The sequence below is a fragment of the Oncorhynchus keta genome, unplaced genomic scaffold (genome assembly GCF_023373465.1).
Source record: "Oncorhynchus keta strain PuntledgeMale-10-30-2019 unplaced genomic scaffold, Oket_V2 Un_contig_3388_pilon_pilon, whole genome shotgun sequence".
Lineage (NCBI taxonomy): Eukaryota > Metazoa > Chordata > Actinopteri > Salmoniformes > Salmonidae > Oncorhynchus > Oncorhynchus keta.
The window spans coordinates 1-20665 of NW_026287228.1; the positions used below are offsets into that span (position 1 = coordinate 1).

The following is a 20665-nucleotide window of genomic DNA, read 5'->3' on the forward strand; positions in this document are numbered from 1 at the left end:
TGTGTCAAAATGATTGATTGATGACAGGTGTCAAAAATATGATTGATTGCTGAACTTATGACCTTCTGACATGTAGTGAATATGTGCATTGTCCCGCCCCCTGTTCGTGTGGTCATGTGTTAGAGGGTGTGTGTTATTTTGTGGCCCATGCCCCCTCCACCCCCAGTTTTATTTCCCTGACGGTTGTTATCTATGAAGCATGAATGTCTGGGGTTATAGATATCTCTGGGGGCCTCAGTATTATAAATGTCCAGAACAAGCCATTTTTTAAGACCTGAATATTAAACATCTAAAATATGTCTACAAGTGTAATTCTCGGAGTGCTCTGTAGCTCATGTCACGAACCCAACGCCAAAAGCTTGGAGGATATTTTGTTAGAGGCTCCCCGAATGTTTTAACGGATTTCTGTGTACAAGCGAGGGCCATTTTCGTACATATTCAACCCGGAGGAATCTACGGTTAAGATATTCACAGACAGCGTGTCCCAACCCTTTTATCGTGCAGAACCCGAGCCTTTTTCTCCAGCGCTAAGGATGCGAGAATGGCTTAAAATAAGGCTAGCTTTGTGTCAAATGGAACGTGCCCTGAGTGCTTCAAGGCTGCCAGGATATGCGTTGGAAGAACAAGTCTGTGGACGCCAGGATCTAATGGCTCTGAGAGTCACTGCCGGGGTATACCCCGGACTCCCGAGTGACAGTTTTAGCATGTGAACAATTTGACAGGTCAAATGCTACGAAAACGGTCAGTTCATATGTATCCTCCAAAGCATGCAAGGATGTAAATTTTTTTTCAAATAATGTTCAGTTTTAAATGGCGCGATTACCACATTTTCCGAACCCTGATTAATAAGCTGGACAGTCTTTTGAAAATCGTGAACAATTACGGCGATGGCCGAGGTTATCGTTGAGACATAACCAGACAGAACAACAACAAGTTCGAAGGCGGATCTTTCCCTGGCAGGAAAGTGGACAGAGCTTCGACGGAGCGCGGAAAAGACTTTGTGATGGGGAATTGGAAACGGATAATGTTCAGGGCTAACAGGACCCCCTATATTTGTAAGAAATAGTTAAAATAAATGTTGAATTATAACGTGTGTTAAAATGTAGGTGTTAATTTTTGAAAATGTATACCCCCCCATTTAACTAAGGGGTAGCGCTCTTTTCTCTCAAGCTAGGGTCTGGCGCAGACAACTGTAAGATCTGAAAAAAACATGTATTATTTTATAGTCTATTCCTACATGGGTATGTTATGAACATTACGTTTTATTAAAGTTTGTAATAATGTACAAAGACCTGCATCCAAGGTTTTTTTTATTTTTACATAAAACACATGTGCTGCATGTTTAAATATTATTCAAATGTGTTACTTAATTCAAACATGTCTTAAGGTTGTACTATATATTTTGGTCTTAAATCAATGGTTTTAAAACAATATCTCACCCTTTAACTATGGGAAATGCCTATTTAACAACGTATTCCAGCTCTGTCGCGAAGTAAAATATCAGAGTGTTTGGGTGTGTGGGGAGGGGTCTTGAGGCGGAGCAACAGGCGTGTGTGTGTGTGTGTGTGTGTGTGTGTGTGTGTGTGTGTGTGTGTGTGTGTGTGTGTGTTAGAAACAAGGAGTGTGTGTGTGTGTGTGTGTGTGTGTGTGTGTGTGTGTGTGTGTTAGAAACAAGGAATGTGTGTGTGTTAGAAACAAGGTGTGTGTGTGTGTGTGTGTGTGTGTGTGTTAGAAACAAGGTCCCTTGGCATTGTGTCCATTTCAGGCTTTAAACAACAATTAAACAGCCATCTAAATAATGTTTCTCAGCCTAGTTTCCTATTTAGTTCTCTTTATATGTACAGACACAGAGCTGCCAGAGGGCTCCAGCCTAAGGATTTTCAGGGCATGTACACCTGGGGAGATTAGAACCCCAAAGAAAAGATCCTAAAGGTATTTTCAGATTCAGGTTTATCATGACAGCCGCTTTATGAAAGGCCTTTACTTATGGCTAAACAGCTTCTACACAGTTTATTAATTAATGCTGTGGGATGAAATTAGGTGTTTCTAGGAGGTCTTAAACAGATCTACAGTGAAACAAACATGTACACTTTACACACATATTTATTGACTTTTAAAAAGACCACAGTAACATGACAGAATTTGTGCAAAGGCAACGAAATCGGCTAGGGGATATTAGATGTACAACAGTAGTATTCTGTAACAAGCAATACGTGTTAAACATGAGGCACATGCAATCATGACAGCCTCTTTATGAAAGGCCTTTAATTAGGTGTTTCTAGGAGGGCTTAAACAAATATACAGTGAAACAAACATGTACACGCTACACACATTTTTATTGACTTTTAAAAAGACCACAGTAACATGACAGAATTTGTGCAAAGGCAACGAAATCTGCTAGGGGATATTAGATGTACAACAGTAGTATTCTGTAAAAAGCAATACGTGTTAAACATGAGGCACATGCAATCATGACAGCCTCTTTATGAAAGGCCTTTAATTATGGCTAAACAGCTTCTACACAGCTTATTAATTAATGCTGGGGGATGAAATTAGGTGTTTCTAGGAGGTCTTAAACAGATCTACAGTGAAACAAACATGTACACGCTACACATATATTTATTGACTTTTAAAAAGACCACAGTAACATGACAGAATATGTGCAAAGGCAACGAAATCTGCTAGGGGATATTAGATGTACAACAGTAGTATTCTGTAACATGCAATCATGACAGCTGCTTTATGAAATTCCTTTAACTATGGCTAAACAGTTTTCTACACATCTTATTCATTAATGATGTGGGCATACCCAGGATTTACAGACAGGACGTTTGATCTACACAGGGAGGGAAAACTTACGGAGTTATGATGGAGCGGGCAAGCGTCTTTGAGTTGGTGAATTCGAAACGGATAATGGTCGTATCGCTCGCTACCTTCAGTAACCACGAGCACAACCGTTCCTTGATTTTAACTGGCGGCTTTATTCTGTAGTTTCAGTGAGAATTATCCCCTTCCGTGAGAACTATAAAGTAAATGAAAAACACAGTTAAGCACACTCTTACAACCTTATCTTACGAGTGACTTATTAGCTTGGTATAACTCTGAAGTTCTTACATACATAACAGTTTAACCGGTGTTATAACGGGTTCAGATTAAACACATGAATAAAGGAAAAAATACCTCATTGGCTGCTTATTACAGAAGGGAGGAAATCAAACTTCACACTTATTATTCCTGGCATGAATTCACACTTCATCCTAACATACACTCTTCAACCTTTATGAACTACACCCGATGACATGAAAACTTAGTTAACGCAGCGCTTGCCTTACCTCCAAAAGTGTGTTGCTACAATAAGGATCCCCGTTACAACAGTATTAGCTACATAGTTCCGCTTGTATTATCATTTCCCCCGCACAGCGGACACATAAACAATTCAAACAAAAGACAACGACATAACCTGTAAGTCTAACTGTCAGTTACAGGTCGGGGCTAACAGGACCCTTTATCTGTAAGAAATAGTAAACATTTTGGAATGTGTTAAAATGTAGGTACTAAATCTTTTGAATTAAATAACTGGTTTTAAAAATGTATCTCACGCTTTATAGATAGGGGCAGAGGTAATTTCATATATCGGTTTAGGGGGGTTATTAACTTTATGTAAAACAATATTCACTCAAACAACACCGCTTAGAGCAGCTTGGAGATTATTAGCCATGTAAGTGGGGAGCAAAAGAGCGGATTTAACCAACTCTGTACAAACCCCAACAAGGGGTATGATAACTCTGACGCGTACGTCTAATGATTATTGTAGATGTTTACAACTGAGGGAGTTGACAGTAGGTCAATGAGATGTATAAAGGCAAATTGACATAACGGACCTCAAAAGACCAACAGCCTACTTAATAATATAGAATGCATAGGTGTGTAATGAACATGTAACCATTATAAAACAAAAAATGTCTCGAAACACCCCCCTAGTTAGGGACAGAACGTGGAGCATATACTTTAATACAGTTACCACAGCTTTAGCGCAAACCCACAGCCCCGAATATTTAGCTGCCAGGACAGATTAAAAAAAGAGATGTGAATAAGTGAATCCCTCCTAATAGATATTTCTTAAGGCTACTGGACATAGGGGGTTGGGAAGCGACTGTTAGACGTAGATTCTCAGAAGCAATTTATAGTCTTTCCTACAATGGTATGTTATAAAGTTTGTAATAATGTACAACTGTAGGTCTCCAATGTTTTTACATAAAAACACTAATGATGCATGTTTAAATAGTAGTACAATTTGGTAATTAATTCGAACATGTCTTTAAAAAGTTAGTACTATATATTTTGGTCTTAAATCAATGGTTTTAAAACAGTATCTCACCCTTTAACGAAGGGAAAATGTCCTTTCCAGCCATCAACCCGGTCTGTCACGAAGAAAAAAAGACAGAAAATCCGGGTGCGTGCGTGAGTGTGCGTGTGACGGAGCAGCAGGAGTGTGTGTGTGTTTGTTTCAAAAACAAAGGGTGTGGGTGTGTGTTCAACAGGGCCCCAAGCATGTAGCCCCATTCTATCTGTAGAGAATCGTTTGAAACCAAGGTGTGCACTATCATGCATAAAGCATGTCGAGATATCAGCCGACCAGCCGGGGTTAAACATAGATATCTCTAATCTGCGGCCCCCCACACCCCGTTTGCAGATAGAATGTAACGACATCCCCTCCTGTTGTTTGAATTCACAGCCTGTGTTCTCTAAACCAAATATCCTGTATGCAACACCTTGTATATCTCCCGAAACTCATTCCGGACTTTCGATAGTTAGGAACAGAACGTGGAGCATATACTTTAAACTATGTTACCACAGCTTTAGCGCAAACCCACAGCCCCAAATATTTAGCTGCCAGGACAGATTAAAAAAGAGATGTGAATAAGTGAATCCCGCCTAATAGATATTTCTGAAGGCTACTGGACATAGGTGATTGGGAAGCGACTGTACCCGAGTTATTTGTGTTTTAAACAGGGGGGGGACAACGTTTTATTTTTTATTTTTTATTATTATTTTTTAGGTATGATGGACAACGGACACAACGGGTGACTTGGATGCATTAGGGACTCTGAACGACATCGGAGGAACCGATGAAATACTGACACAACGGGTGACTTGGATGCATTAGGGACTCGACATCGGAGGAACCGATGAAACAGACAGTATTAGGTCTTTTTGTATGAAAGGTCTACGAACGTTGGAACATCTACAACTATTGAAGATGCAAAAAGGGGTTTTCAGAAATACATTTGGTTTGAAGATATGTATTATTATAAAAGTAATATAACATTATTATCATAATCTAAAACACTTTAAATGAGCTCTAATTCAAACATGCAAGGATATATATATATATGATACGATTACCCACTTTAAAACTGTTGCTGCAAAATCACTTCTCAATGTGTGTACATGTCAAGCTTTCAACAACAATAAACCAACCAGCTCAATAATGTTTCTCAGACTTACACACTGTTGAGTTTTCCTAGTTAGTAAAGAAACAACCACTAAGCCAAAACACAAAAAAGTTGTAATATAATATGTATACAAGTCATTCTATACGGAAAACAGGTACATTTTGATTGATCAAGAATTCCCAATAGGTTTGTGTCACGCCCGGACCATAGTTTGCTATGTATGTTTATAGGTTTTGTTGGGTATGGGGTGATCTGAGTGGGCATTCTATGCTGTATGTATAGTTTGTCTTTTTCTGTGTCTGGCCTGATATGGTTTTCAATCAGAGGCCTGTGTTAGGCGTTGTCTCTGATTGGGAACCATATTTAGGTAGCCTTTGTTGTCATTGTTGGGTGATTGTCTATTTTATAGGTGCTTGTGTCAGCACATTTGGTATATAGCGTCACGGTAGTTGGTCATTTAGTGGCTTGTTCACTTTACTTTGTGTTTGCGTCATCCATTAAAAGGATGCATTCACACCACGCAGCGCTTTGGTCCGCTTCTTATTACTCCTGAAGATCGTGACAGCTTGATCTGATCCTCAAGCCTATTACGACAGCATATAATGCACAGTCATATGCAAAACCATAAAACTCTGACAAGAAAACAATGAAAACCTTAAAACGACTACACGCATTGCCATTATTTTAGTTAACAGCCACCCATGGTTGAATTTGGTACTTTTTCTTTGTACATGCACCAAGCCTCCAAGGGGGATGACAACCGTATTCCTAATGAGAAATATAGTCTAATAAAACAAATGTCTGCATAATGAAAGACATGAAAACTGTAGCCAACAATGTATTTTGAGCTGTTTTAAACGGGGATACTGTCAGTAAGGTTACAGACTAACAATAGACAATAGTTATTGTGGGCGGTTTAGGGTTAAAATATATGGGAAGGATCAGGAATGTTAGAGATTTGGTCACTGGGGCAAAAGAGGGAGATTAGAACCACAAAGTAATAGGGTGGTAAGAGATCCTAAAGGTAATTTCATATTTAGGTTTAGGTGTTATTAACTTTATGGCAAACAATATTCCCACTATGTGTATTATAAACATGTACGTACATAGAGAGCCAACACATCAATATATAACAGGGATGAGTGGGGATTCATAGTACAACAAGAGGCTTCTGTAACCTGCAATACGTGTTAAATATGTTTTACAGACATCCATGACTGAATGGTTTCACAAACTACCTTTAAAGATTTTGTAAGAAAGTTGTAACAGGCCTCATTCACCAGTCTAGAGATGAACCCAGAGATACCAAAAACATCAACGTTTAGAGCAGCTTGGAGATTATTATCCATGTAAGGGGGAGCAAAGAGCTGATTTACCTCTATGGTCAAATGCATCAATAGTTTTTAATGAAAGGGTCGCTGCATTCATTTAGATTATTTCAACATAGTCTAGAACCAGTAAGAACATAGATTGAATGATCGGCTTTGTGCTATTGAGCAAGAGGCCTGACCCATTTCTATGTAAGAAGCCATACTTTTTATATTCAGATTCTGAATCAACTAAATCATAAATATTTTTTTAAGTCAGCTTAATAGCTTGATACACTTCAATCATTAGAATCATTTACATAATGTAGTTCAGATAGAGCACGAGCAGCAGGGCGGCGATAGAGGACACAACTGTATCAACGGCTTGAATTTCTGACAAAATAATATTATCAATGTATACAATATATCGGTTTATTAGACCTACCAACATAGAGAACACAATAGTGTATATCATGGGTAACTCCCGTTTTCATGGTTAATTGATAGGTGTTCAATTCTGTGGACTGAGAATCCAAAATACTTTGCACAACATATACATTAACCATGAAAACGGGAGTTCCCCATGATATACACTATTGTGTTCTATGTTGGTAGGAAAACTCCCGTTTTCATCGTTTCGGGAGATATACAAGGTGTTGCATACAGGATATTTGGTTTAGAGAACACAGGCTGTGAATTCAAACAACAGGAGGGGATGTCGTTACATTCTATCTGCAAACGGGGTGTGGGGGGCCGCAGATTAGAGATATCTATGTTTAACCCCGGCTGGTCGGCTGATATCTCGACATGCTTTATGCATGATAGTGCACACCTTGGTTTCAAACGATTCTCTACAGATAGAATGGGGCTACATGCTTGGGGCCCTGTTGAACACACACCCACACCCTTTGTTTTTGAAACAAACACACACACACTCCTGCTGCTCCGTCACACGCACACTCACGCACGCACCCGGATTTTCTGTCTTTTTTCTTCGTGACAGACCGGGTTGATGGCTGGAAAGGACATTTTCCCTTCGTTAAAGGGTGAGATACTGTTTTAAAACCATTGATTTAAGACCAAAATATATAGTACTAACTTTTTAAAGACATGTTCGAATTAATTACCAAATTGTACTACTATTTAAACATGCATCATTAGTGTTTTTATGTAAAAACATTGGAGACCTACAGTTGTACATTATTACAAACTTTATAACATACCATTGTAGGAAAGACTATAAATTGCTTCTGAGAATCTACGTCTAACAGTCGCTTCCCAACCCCTATGTCCAGTAGCCTTAAGAAATATCTATTAGGAGGGATTCACTTATTCACATCTCTTTTTTAATCTGTCCTGGCAGCTAAATATTCGGGGCTGTGGGTTTGCGCTAAAGCTGTGGTAACTGTATTAAAGTATATGCTCCACGTTCTGTCCCTAACTAGGGGGTGTTTCGAGACATTTTTTGTTTTATAATGGTTACATGTTCATTACACACCTATGCATTCTATATTATTAAGTAGGCTGTTGGTCTTTGAGGTCCGTTATGTCAATTTGCCTTTATACATCTCATTGACCTACTGTCAACTCCCCTCAGTTGTAAACATCTACAATAATCATTAGACGTACGCGTCAGAGTTATCATACCCCTTGTTGGGGTTTGTACAGAGTTGGTTAAATCCGCTCTTTTGCTCCCCCACTTACATGGCTAATAATCTCCAAGCTGCTCTAAGCGGTGTTGTTTGAGTGAATATTGTTTTACATAAAGTTAATAACCCCCCTAAACCGATATATGAAATTACCTCTGCCCCTATCTATAAAGCGTGAGATACATTTTTAAAACCAGTTATTTAATTCAAAAGATTTAGTACCTACATTTTAACACATTCCAAAATGTTTACTATTTCTTACAGATAAAGGGTCCTGTTAGCCCCCGACCTGTAACTGACAGTTAGACTTACAGGTTATGTCGTTGTCTTTTGTTTGAATTGTTTATGTGTCCGCTGTGCGGGGGAAATGATAATACAAGCGGAACTATGTAGCTAATACTGTTGTAACGGGGATCCTTATTGTAGCAACACACCTTTGGAGGTAAGGCAAGCGCTGCGTTAACTAAGTTTTCATGTCATCGGGTGTAGTTCATAAAGGTTGAAGAGTGTATGTTAGGATGAAGTGTGAATTCATGCCAGGAATAATAAGTGTGAAGTTTGATTTCCTCCCTTCTGTAATAAGCAGCCAATTAGGTATTTTTTCCTTTATTCATGTGTTTAATCTGAACCCGTTATAACACCGGTTAAACTGTTATGTATGTAAGAACTTCAGAGTTATACCAAGCTAATAAGTCACTCGTAAGATAAGGTTGTAAGAGTGTGCTTAACTGTGTTTTTCATTTACTTTATAGTTCTCACGGAAGGGGATAATTCTCACTGAAACTACAGAATAAAGCCGCCAGTTAAAATCAAGGAACGGTTGTGCTCGTGGTTACTGAAGGTAGCGACACGACCATTATCCATTTCGAATTCACCAACTCAAAGACGCTTGCCCGCTCCATCATAACTCCGTAAGTTTTCCCTCCCTGTGTAGATCAAACGTCCTGTCTGTAAATCCTGGGTATGCCCACATCATTAATGAATAAGATGTGTAGAAAACTGTTTAGCCATAGTTAAAGGCCTTTCATAAAGCAGCTGTCATGATTGCATGTTACAGAATACTACTGTTGTACATCTAATATCCCCTAGCAGATTTCGTTGCCTTTGCACAAATTCTGTCATGTTACTGTGGTCTTTTTAAAAGTCAATAAATATGTGTGTAGCGTGTACATGTTTGTTTCACTGTAGATCTGTTTAAGACCTCCTAGAAACACCTAATTTCATTTACATTTACATTTACATTTAAGTCATTTAGCAGACGCTCTTATCCAGAGCGACTTACAAATTGGTGCATACACCTTATGACAACCAGTGGAACAGCCACTTGCATCTAAATCTTGTTGGGGGGGTGAGAAGGGGGGTGAGAAGGATTACTTACCCTTACTTACCCTATCCTAGGTATTCCTTGAAGAGGTGGGGTTTCAGGTGTCTCCGGAAGGTGGTGATTGACTCCGCTGTCCTGGCGTCGTGAGGAGTTTGTTCCACCATTGGGGGCCAGAGCAGCGAACAGTTTTGACTGGGCTGAGCGGGAACTGTACTTCTTCAGTGGTAGGGAGGCGAGCAGGCCAGAGGTGGATGAACGCAGTGCCCTTGTTTGGGTGTAGGGCCTGATCAGAGCCTGGAGGTACTGAGGTGCCGTTCCCCTCACAGCTCCGTAGGCGAGCACCATGGTCTTGTAGCGGATGCGAGCTTCAACTGGAAGCCAGTGGAGAGAGCGGAGGAGCGGGGTGACGTGAGAGAACTTGGGAAGGTTGAACACCAGACGGGCTGCGGCGTTCTGGATGAGTTGTAGGGGTTTAATGGCACAGGCAGGGAGCCCAGCCAACAGCGAGTTGCAGTAATCAAGACGGGAGATGACAAGTGCCTGGATTAGGACCTGCGCCGCTTCCTGTGTGAGGCAGGGTCGTACTCTGCGGATGTTGTAGAGCATGAACCTACAGGAACGGGACACCGCCTTGATGTTAGTTGAGAACGTCAGGGTGTTGTCCAGGATCACGCCAAGGTTCTTAGCGCTCTGGGAGGAGGACACAATGGAGTTGTCAACCGTGATGGCGAGATCATGGAACGGGCAGTCCTTCCCCGGGAGGAAGAGGAGCTCCGTCTTGCTGAGGTTCAGCTTGAGGTGGTGATCCGTCATCCACACTGATATGTCTGCCAGACATGCAGAGATGCGATTCGCCACCTGGTCATCAGAAGGGGGAAAGGAGAAGATTAATTGTGTGTCGTCTGCATAGCAATGATAGGAGAGACCATGTGAGGTTATGACAGAGCCAAGTGACTTGGTGTATAGCGAGAATAAGAGAGGGCCTAGAACAGAGCCCTGGGGGACACCAGTGGTGAGAGCGCGTGGTGAGGAGACAGATTCTCGCCACGCCACCTGGTAGGAGCGACCTGTCAGGTAGGACGCAACAAGCGTGGGCCGCGCCGGAGATGCCCAACTCGGAGAGGGTGGAGAGGAGGATCTGATGGTTCACAGTATCGAAGGCAGCCGATAGGTCTAGAAGGATGAGAGCAGAGGAGAGAGAGTTAGCTTTAGCAGTGCGGAGCGCTCCGTGATACAGAGAAGAGCAGTCTCAGTTGAATGACTAGTCTTGAAACCTGACTGATTTGGATCAAGAAGGTCATTCTGAGAGAGATAGCGGTAGAGCTGGCCAAGGACGGCACGCTCAAGAGTTTTGGAGAGAAAAGAGAGAAGGGATACTGGTCTGTAGTTGTTGACATCGGAGGGATCGAGTGTAGGTTTTTTCAGAAGGGGTGCAACTCTCGCTCTCTTGAAGACGGGAGGGACGTAGCCAGCGGTCAGGGATGAGTTGATGAGCGAGGTGAGGTAAGGGAGAAGGTCTCCGGAAATGGTCTGGAGAAGAGAGGAGGGGATAGGGTCAAGCGGGCAGGTTGTTGGGCGGCCGGCCGTCACAAGACGCGAGATTTCATCTGAGAGAGAGGGGAGAAAGAGGTCAGAGCATAGGGTAGGGCAGTGTGGGCAGAACCAGCAGTGTCGTTTGACTTAGCAAACGAGGATCGGATGTCATCGACCTTCTTTTCAAAATGGTTGACGAAGTCATCTGCAGAGAGGGAGGAGGGAGGGGGGGGAGGATTCAGGAGGGAGGAGAAGGTGGCAAAGAGCTTCCTAGGGTTAGAGGCAGATGCTTGGAATTTAGAGTGGTAGAAAGTGGCTTTAGCAGCAGAGACAGAGGAGGAAAATGTAGAGAGGAGGGAGTGAAAGGATGCCAGGTCCGCAGGGAGGCGAGTTTTCCCTCCATTTCCGCTCGGCTGCCCGGAGCCCTGTTCTGTGAGCTCGCAATGAGTCGTCGAGCCACGGAGCGGGAGGGGAGGACCGAGCCGGCCTGGAGGATAGGGGACATAGGGAGTCAAAGGATGCAGTAAGGGAGGAGAGGAGGGTTGAGGAGGCAGAATCAGGAGATAGGTTGGAGAAAGTTTGAGCAGAGGGAAGAGAAGATAGGATGGAAGAGGAGAGAGTAGCGGGGGAGAGAGAGCGAAGGTTGGGACGGCGCGATACCATCCGAGTAGGGGCAGTGTGGGAAGTGTTGGATGAGAGCGAGAGGGAAAAGGATACAAGGTAGTGGTCGGAGACTTGGAGGGGAGTTGCAGTGAGGTTAGTGGAAGAACAGCATCTAGTAAAGATGAGGTCAAGCGTATTGCCTGCCTTGTGAGTAGGGGGGGAAGGTGAGAGGGTGAGGTCAAAAGAGGAGAGGAGTGGAAAGAAGGAGGCAGAGAGGAATGAGTCAAAGGTAGACGTGGGGAGGTTAAAGTCGCCCAGAACTGTGAGAGGTGAGCCGTCCTCAGGAAAGGAGCTTATCAAGGCATCAAGCTCATTGATGAACTCTCCGAGGGAACCTGGAGGGCGATAAATGATAAGGATGTTAAGCTTGAAAGGGCTGGTAACTGTGACAGCATGGAATTCAAAGGAGGCAATAGACAGATGGGTGAGGGGAGAAAGAGAGAAAGACCACTTGGGAGAGATGAGGATCCCGGTGCCACCACCCCGCTGACCAGAAGCTCTCGGGGTGTGCGAGAACACGTGGGCGGACGAGGAGAGAGCAGTAGGAGTAGCAGTGTTATCTGTGGTGATCCATGTTTCCGTCAGTGCCAAGAAGTCAAGGGACTGGAGGGAGGCATAGGCTGAGATGAACTCTGCCTTGTTGGCCGCAGATTGGCAGTTCCAGAGGCTACCAGAGACCTGGAACTCCACGTGGGTCGTACGCGCTGGGACCACCAGGTTAGGTGGACGCGGCCACGCGGTGTGGAGCGTTTGTATGGTCTGTGCAGAGAGGAGAGAACAGGGATAGACAGACACATAGTTGACAGGCTACAGAAAAGGCTACGCTAATGCAAGGAAATTGAATGACAAGCGGACTACACGTCTCGAATGTTCAGAAAGTTAAGCTTACGTAGCAAGAATCTTATTGACTAAAATTATTAAAATGATACAGTACTGCTAAAGTAGGCTAGCTGGCAGTAGCTGCGTTGTTGACACTACACTAATCAAGTCGTTCCGTTGAGTGTAATAATTTCTACAGTGCTGCTGTTCGGGGGCTAGCTGGCTAGCTAGCAGTGTTGTTTACGTTACGTTGAGTTAAAAGAACGACAATAGCTGGCTAGCTAACCTAGGAAATCGGTCTAGACTACACAATTATCTTTGAAACAAAGACGGCTATGTAGCTAGCTATGTAGCTAGCTACGATCAAACAAATCAAACCGTTGTACTGTAATGAAATGAAAATGTGATACTACCTGTGAATGCGACCGGGTTGTTGGGTTCTATTCAGTAGACGTTGGCTAGCTGTTAGCTGTTGGCTAGCTAGCAGAGTCTCCTACGTTAAGGACGACAAATAGCTGGCTAGCGAACCTCAGTGAATTAAGATAATCACTCCAAGGCTACACGCACTAAACTACACAATTATCTTGGAAACAAAGACAGCTATGTAGCTAGCTAACACTGAACTAATCAAGTCGTACAGTTGAGTGAATAGCACTACAGTGATGCTAATCTGTGTGCGTTAGCTAGCGTTTGCTAGCTCCTGGGCGAATAGCAGTGAAGGCTACGTTAGGGCGACGAAATACGAAATACGATAATTAATGCAATTATCTCTGATACAAGGACGGCTATGTAGCTAGCTAAGAAGAATGGCTAAGATTATGTAGCTAGGTAACAGTAAACTAATCAAGTCGTACAGTTGAGTGAATAGCACTACAGTGATGCTAATCTGTGTGCGTTAGCTAGCGTTTGCTAGCTCCTGGGCGAATAGCAGTGAAGGCTACGTTAGGGCGACGAAATACGATAATTATGCAATTATCTCTGATACAAGGACGGCTATGTAGCTAGCTAAGAAGAATTGCTAAGATTAGACAAATCAACCGTTGTACTAAAATGAAATGTAATGAAAAAGTTATACAACCTGCAGAGCGAAGTGCGAATGCGACCGCTCGCTCCAACCGGAACCGGATACACCTAATTTCATCCCCCAGCATTAATTAATAAGCTGTGTAGAAGCTGTTTAGCCATAATTAAAGGCCTTTCATAAAGAGGCTGTCATGATTGCATGTGCCTCATGTTTAACACGTATTGCTTTTTACAGAATACTACTGTTGTACATCTAATATCCCCCTAGCAGATTTCGTTGCCTTTGCACAAATTCTGTCATGTTACTGTGGTCTTTTTAAAAGTCAATAAAAATGTGTGTAGCGTGTACATGTTTGTTTCACTGTATATTTGTTTAAGCCCTCCTAGAAACACCTAATTAAAGGCCTTTCATAAAGAGGCTGTCATGATTGCATGTGCCTCATGTTTAACACGTATTGCTTGTTACAGAATACTACTGTTGTACATCTAATATCCCCTAGCCGATTTCGTTGCCTTTGCACAAATTCTGTCATGTTACTGTGGTCTTTTTAAAAGTCAATAAATATGTGTGTAAAGTGTACATGTTTGTTTCACTGTAGATCTGTTTAAGACCTCCTAGAAACACCTAATTTCATCCCACAGCATTAATTAATAAACTGTGTAGAAGCTGTTTAGCCATAAGTAAAGGCCTTTCATAAAGCGGCTGTCATGATAAACCTGAATCTGAAAATACCTTTAGGATCTTTTCTTTGGGGTTCTAATCTCCCCAGGTGTACATGCCCTGAAAATCCTTAGGCTGGAGCCCTCTGGAAGCTCTGTGTCTGTACATATAAAGAGAACTAAATAGGAAACTAGGCTGAGAAACATTATTTAGATGGCTGTTTAATTGTTGTTTAAAGCCTGAAATGGACACAATGCCAAGGGACCTTGTTTCTAACACACACACACACACACACACACACACACACACACACACACACACACACACACACACACACACACACACACACACACACACACACACACACACACACACCCTTGTTTCTAACACACACACACACACACACACACACACACACACACGCCTGTTGCTCCGCCGCGAGACCCCTCCCCACACACCCAAACACTCTGATATTTTACTTCGCGACAGAGCTGGAATACGTTGTTAAATAGGCATTTCCCATAGTTAAAGGGTGAGATATTGTTTTAAAACCATTGATTTAAGACCAAAATATATAGTACAACCTTAAGACATGTTTGAATTAAGTAACACATTTGAATAATATTTAAACATGCAGCACATGTGTTTTATGTAAAAATAAAAAAAACCTTGGATGCAGGTCTTTGTACATTATTACAAACTTTAATAAAACGTAATGTTCATAACATACCCATGTAGGAATAGACTATAAAATAATACATGTTTTTTTCAGATCTTACAGTTGTCTGCGCCAGACCCTAGCTTGAGAGAAAAGAGCGCTACCCCTTAGTTAAATGGGGGGGGTATACATTTTCAAAAATTAACACCTACATTTTAACACACGTTATAATTCAACATTTATTTTAACTATTTCTTACAAATATAGGGGGTCCTGTTAGCCCTGAACATTATCCGTTTCCAATTCCCCATCACAAAGTCTTTTCCGCGCTCCGTCGAAGCTCTGTCCACTTTCCTGCCAGGGAAAGATCCGCCTTCGAACTTGTTGTTGTTCCGGGTTATGTCTCAACGATAACCTCGGCCATCGCCGTAATTGTTCACGATTTTCGAAAAGACTGTCCAGCTTATTAATCAGGGTTCGGAAAATGTGGTAATCGCGCCATTTAAAACTGAACATTTTTGAAAAAATTTACATCCTTGCATGCTTTGGAGGATACATATGAACTGACCGTTTTCGTAGCATTTGACCTGTCAAATTGTTCACATGCTAAAACTGTCACTCGGGAGTCCGGGGTATACCCACGGCAGTGACTCTCAGAGCCATTAGATCCTGGCGTCCACAGACTTGTTCTTCCAACGCATATCCTGGCAGCCTTGAAGCACTCAGGGCACGTTCCATTTGACACAAAGCTAGCCTTATTTTAAGCCATTCTCGCATCCTTAGCGCTGGAGAAAAAGGCCGGGTTCTGCACGATAAAAGGGTTGGGACACGCTGTCTGTGAATATCTTAACCGTAGATTCCTCCGGGTTGAATATGTACGAAATATGGCCCTCGCTTGTACACAGAAATCCGTTAAAACATTCGGGAGCCTCTAACAAAATATCCTCCAAGCTTTTGGCGTTGGGTTCGTGACATGAGCTACAGAGCACTCCGAGAATTACACTTGTAGACATATTTTAGATGTTTAATATTCAGGTCTTAAAAAATGGCTTGTTCTGGACATTTATAATACTGAGGCCCCCAGAGATATCTATAACCCCAGACATTCATGCTTCATAGATAACAACCGTCAGGGAAATAAAACTGGGGGTGGAGGGGGCATGGGCCACAAAATAACACACACCCTCTAACACATGACCACACGAACAGGGGGCGGGACAATGCACATATTCACTACATGTCAGAAGGTCATAAGTCCAGCAATCAATCATATTTTGACACCTGTCATCAATCAATCATTTTGACACATGCCGTATCCTATCACTCTCTCTGGTGTGAGGTGGGATAGATGGCCTGCAGTCCTATACCAAATGGACAACTATTCGTTATGTACTTGTGGAGATCTGAGAGAATGTGATTGGTATAAGAAACATGACTAAACTTCCACCTCCGGCAGGGGTCAAAAAATATTTTTCTTCATTGTGGGCAGGATTCGAACCTGCTCAGGAAGATCCTAATGGATTTCTAGCCCATCGCCTTAACCACTCGGCCACGACAACGTTGACAGAAGAAAACAGGCTTTTAGAAGTGAATGGGCCACCAGGCATTGCCTACAGAAAGTGATAATTTAACAACTGAAAGATAATGCAGTAACTCATTATAATGCAATAACATGAAATGTTCCCCTCATTCATTTGTTATTAAGTACAGTTGTTGTCTTATTTTCCTTGATCTTTCCTCAGCTCCAGAAGGTCTGCATTTGAGAGTGTTTATAGCGCTGCATTTCTTCCTCATCTTACCATGGATAGGGTTTGGTGCATTCCGGAGTTCACTTATGGTGCCACAAAGGTAAACTTAGGAGAAATTAATTTTAGCATACTGTACATGCCTGTGCATAATGTGCATAACAAAACATCATTATTTTCATTATCTTCAAAGGAATTCTGTAGAAGCAGCCTTTATTTTCAGAATCTGCATGCCTGCTGGGAGGAAAAATATTACAATAAACAGGTAAGATGCATCCCACAAAAACATAAACAACAGAAAGAGTTTTATTTCAAGACAGTTTAGAGAAGGGTTCTTAATATCACTTGCAAATTGTGAGGCATGAGCAGTTGTGAAATGTTGAGAGAGTCCCTTCTGAAAGCACATGATATGGTATTTCGTGGCACGGTCTCACACCTTACCTCATCTTGCAGAAGAAGCTCATGGTCCACTATCTGCTGCTCCAGAGTCAAGGCCAGGTCCTGCACCATGTCACCACGGAGCACATGAGCAACTGGCTGGTGTCTCAGGGCAAAAAATCCCTTAGGGAGAGGTGAGTACCACATCAGCACTCACCTTCACTGCCATTCCCTGCCACCAGCAGCACTCCAGGGTGTGTGGTTAAAATTAAACAACAGAAAAATCAGAAGCCAGGAAAGTTGAATTGCTCTGTGTTTTATTTGAAGGGTGTGAAAGGAAACCCTGGAGGAGCGAAACGACCTCATTCGGCTGGTAAGAGAATGAGAGTTAGAGACATACTACAAGTTAGTGAGCTCTTTTACTAGCCTTTCAACAACGAGTTAGCACAGCAGAATAGATCTGTTGTGAAATTACACTAATGGGACTTCCTGTTTCATACTGCAGGCCTGGGAAGTAAACACTTTCCTAAAAATGATGGACATAGAGCACGAGGCTTTCTGCAAGCTCCGCCGCTCTATGCACCCCACCTCGCCAGCTGACATGTCAGTTCCATGTACTGCCCTGCATATGACTTGATCCATTTATCTACACATCTGGAACTACGCAAAAACAGACAAAGACAGTGGTCTATGTGAGCACATTGCACATCGTTTAGCTTTGTCTTCTCCTTTTTGTTGATTTCAGCGATCCTAAGGTCCACAGCATCGTGGAAAGAGCTGTGAGAAGCATTCTGGGCGAGCAGTCCAATGAGCTCCGTAGCAACCTGCTCAGCCCATCTCAGGTGGTGGTGGAGGTGGTGCCCAGGCTCCTCCTGGCCCTGTGGCTGCAGCCAGAGGAAGGACATTCAGAGCACCCAATCCTTATAAGCGGGATGGCCGTGGGCATGGTGGCGGCCGTAGTAGAGAAGCTCTCCTGCATGTTAAAGGACCCTTCCCCTCACATCCCTTTCTCCCGGGCTGCTGCTTTTGACTCTGTGTGGTCGATCCTCGGGAGAATCAGTCACAGTCAGTCCTTCTCCACGGATGACCTCCAGACCCCTTTTATATGAGCTCTGTCTGTGCCTTTGTGGCGGACGAGGTGCAGAGCTGCTTCCAGCCCCTGTAGCCACCCTATCAGTCCCCCTGTCCTTGCGGTGGCTGTTTCCACCACACTACCAGCTGGCATCCAAGCAGGTGAATAGCAATGATAGAGATCACTCTGACAGATGCCTGTTCCGATGACATCTAGGTGCCTTGTAGTAGTAGAGCTCATCAGGATTGTTGTTGTCACCCATAACACAGACCCGGCTGCTTCCCACCTGGAGGTTGAAGACATCACCCCTAACACAGAGGCAGATCCGGCTTCTTCTCTCCTGAATGTGGTGGACATCACCCCTAATACAGAGGCAGATCCGGCTTCTTTCCACCTGAATGTTGTTGACAGCACCCCTAACACAGAGGCAGATCCGGCTTCTTCCCACCTGAATGTGGTGGACATCATCCCTAACACAGAGGTAGATCCTGCTTCTTCCAACCTGATTGTGGTGGACATCACCCTAACACAGAGGCAGACCCGGCTTCTTCCAACCGGAATGTGGTAGACATCACCCATAATACAGAGGCAGAGCCCATCTCTTCCCTCTTGGAGGTTGTGGACGTCACACCTGAAGAAAGGACTCTCACAATGGCTGTCTTCGCCACTCTGCCAGCTGACATCCAAGCAGGTGAGTAACACTTAGAGAGCACTCTGGCAGGTGCCATTTGTCATGACATCTTAGTAGAACCTTTCAACTGGCCAATGTTTTGAAGCTACGGTTTGCATTTGCTTACATTCTGTTCCTCTTTTTTCACTTTCCAGAGGATGTTGCTGTGTTCATCCCGGATGTCACCCCCCACGTCACCAAGGACTTGACACTGGATGTTCCACGCAGAGCTAGGAAAGGGGCAGTCCGGCAATTATTTTGCAGGCTTTGGAGGACAGTGTGCTGCTGCGCCTGCCACAAGGAAGAGGACAAACAATATTAATTATTTATCAGACCTTCAGAAATGGGATTGAACTATAGACCATTAAATTATTCGCATTATAATTGGCCTCAATTCTGCTTTTCTTCTGTTTACTACTTAAGTTCAGAACTTTTCTATAAACTTTCACTTTGCAAGTGTGTGTCACGGTTCATGAATCCACTGCCTCTCTCTCTCACTCTCTCTCTCTCTCTCTCTCTCTCTCTCTCTCTCTCTCTCTCTCTCTCTCTCTCTCTCCCGTGTTTGTGTGGGCGTGGTTCCCAATCTCGGCCTGATTGTCTGCGCCAGCTGGAACCACTTATCTTCCCTTTATATGTTCTGTAACCAGTGTTTCTTGTTGTCAGATCGTTGTTACTTCCCTGAGGTTGTGTCGTGTGTCTGTGCTCTTCTCTCGCCGCCCTTGTGTGGATTATCTGCTGTGCTCCTTCCTACCCATCCGGACACACTCCCTGGATTTCTCAGCACGCTATCATTGGAAGATGCGCCTAGTCCCTGGGTCGGATTCCGTCTGAGTACAGTCTGTCTGTCCTGTTGCTGTTGTAAACTGTATTCATTAAACCATCGTTGCTTGCATCTTGCATCCGCCTCTGTATTGTCACAGAACGATCTGACCATACCATGGATGCAGCGAGTTCAACGAGTCTGACCGAATTCATTTCCCGCAGTATCACGAGAATGGATCAACAAGAGGAGAACATCTCCAGCACAGATCGGGCAGTACAAGCCCTTGCGACGCAGGTATCCCAGCTGATCCAACAATTACAACATCTGAGGGGTTCCGCTGCGCCACCTACACCGGCAGTTCAACCCGCCCCGCCAGAGCCGGATTCCCAGCTAGAGCCACGGCTACCGACACCAGAGGGTTATTCAGGTGATCCTGACTATTGCAGAGCCTTTCTTACGAGATGTTCCATGCATTTCTCGTTGCAGCCACGGACCTTCAACCGTGAACAGTCTAAGGTAGCATTCATACTCACACTGCTATCAGGCAAAGCGGCTCTTTGGGGAACGGCGGTGTGGGCGAACCAGGACCCATGCTGCACCTCTTTCCAGACACTCTCCGAGGAGATGAGAAGGGTCTTCGATCGGGCCGTGGCGGGTAGGGAGGCGGCCAGACTACTCGCTGACCTTCGCCAAGGAGACCGTTCAGTATCGGAATACTCCATCCAATTCCGCACTCTGGCCGCAGAGTGTCAGTGGAACGAGGAGGCGCAGTGGGACATGTTCCTGCATGGGCTGGAGGACCGGATCCAGAAGGAGATTTATGTTCTGGACCTTCCCAGGAGTTTAAATGGACTAGTGGAACTAGCCTTGAGGGTCGACGCTCGTCTGAGTCGTATTGGCCGCCGAGCATGCCCTAACAGACCGTATAACGACACGGAGGGCGG

General features: G+C 43.6%; 1 long non-coding RNA gene and 1 other non-coding gene across 2 annotated transcripts; both read right to left on the reverse strand.

Moving 5' to 3' along the window:
* Window positions 1-1910: 1910 nt before the first annotated feature.
* LOC127923966 (uncharacterized) lies at window positions 1911-3341 on the reverse strand. The gene is made up of 2 exons (XR_008116325.1): window positions 3181-3341; window positions 1911-3022 (listed from the first exon to the last, which is right to left on the reverse strand). It is a non-coding gene; the product is annotated as an uncharacterized LOC127923966 (long non-coding RNA).
* Window positions 3342-16570: 13229 nt separating this feature from the next.
* On the reverse strand, window positions 16571-16652 carry trnas-aga (transfer RNA serine (anticodon AGA)). The gene has a single exon. It is a non-coding gene; the product is annotated as a tRNA-Ser (tRNA).
* Window positions 16653-20665: the final 4013 nt, after the last annotated feature.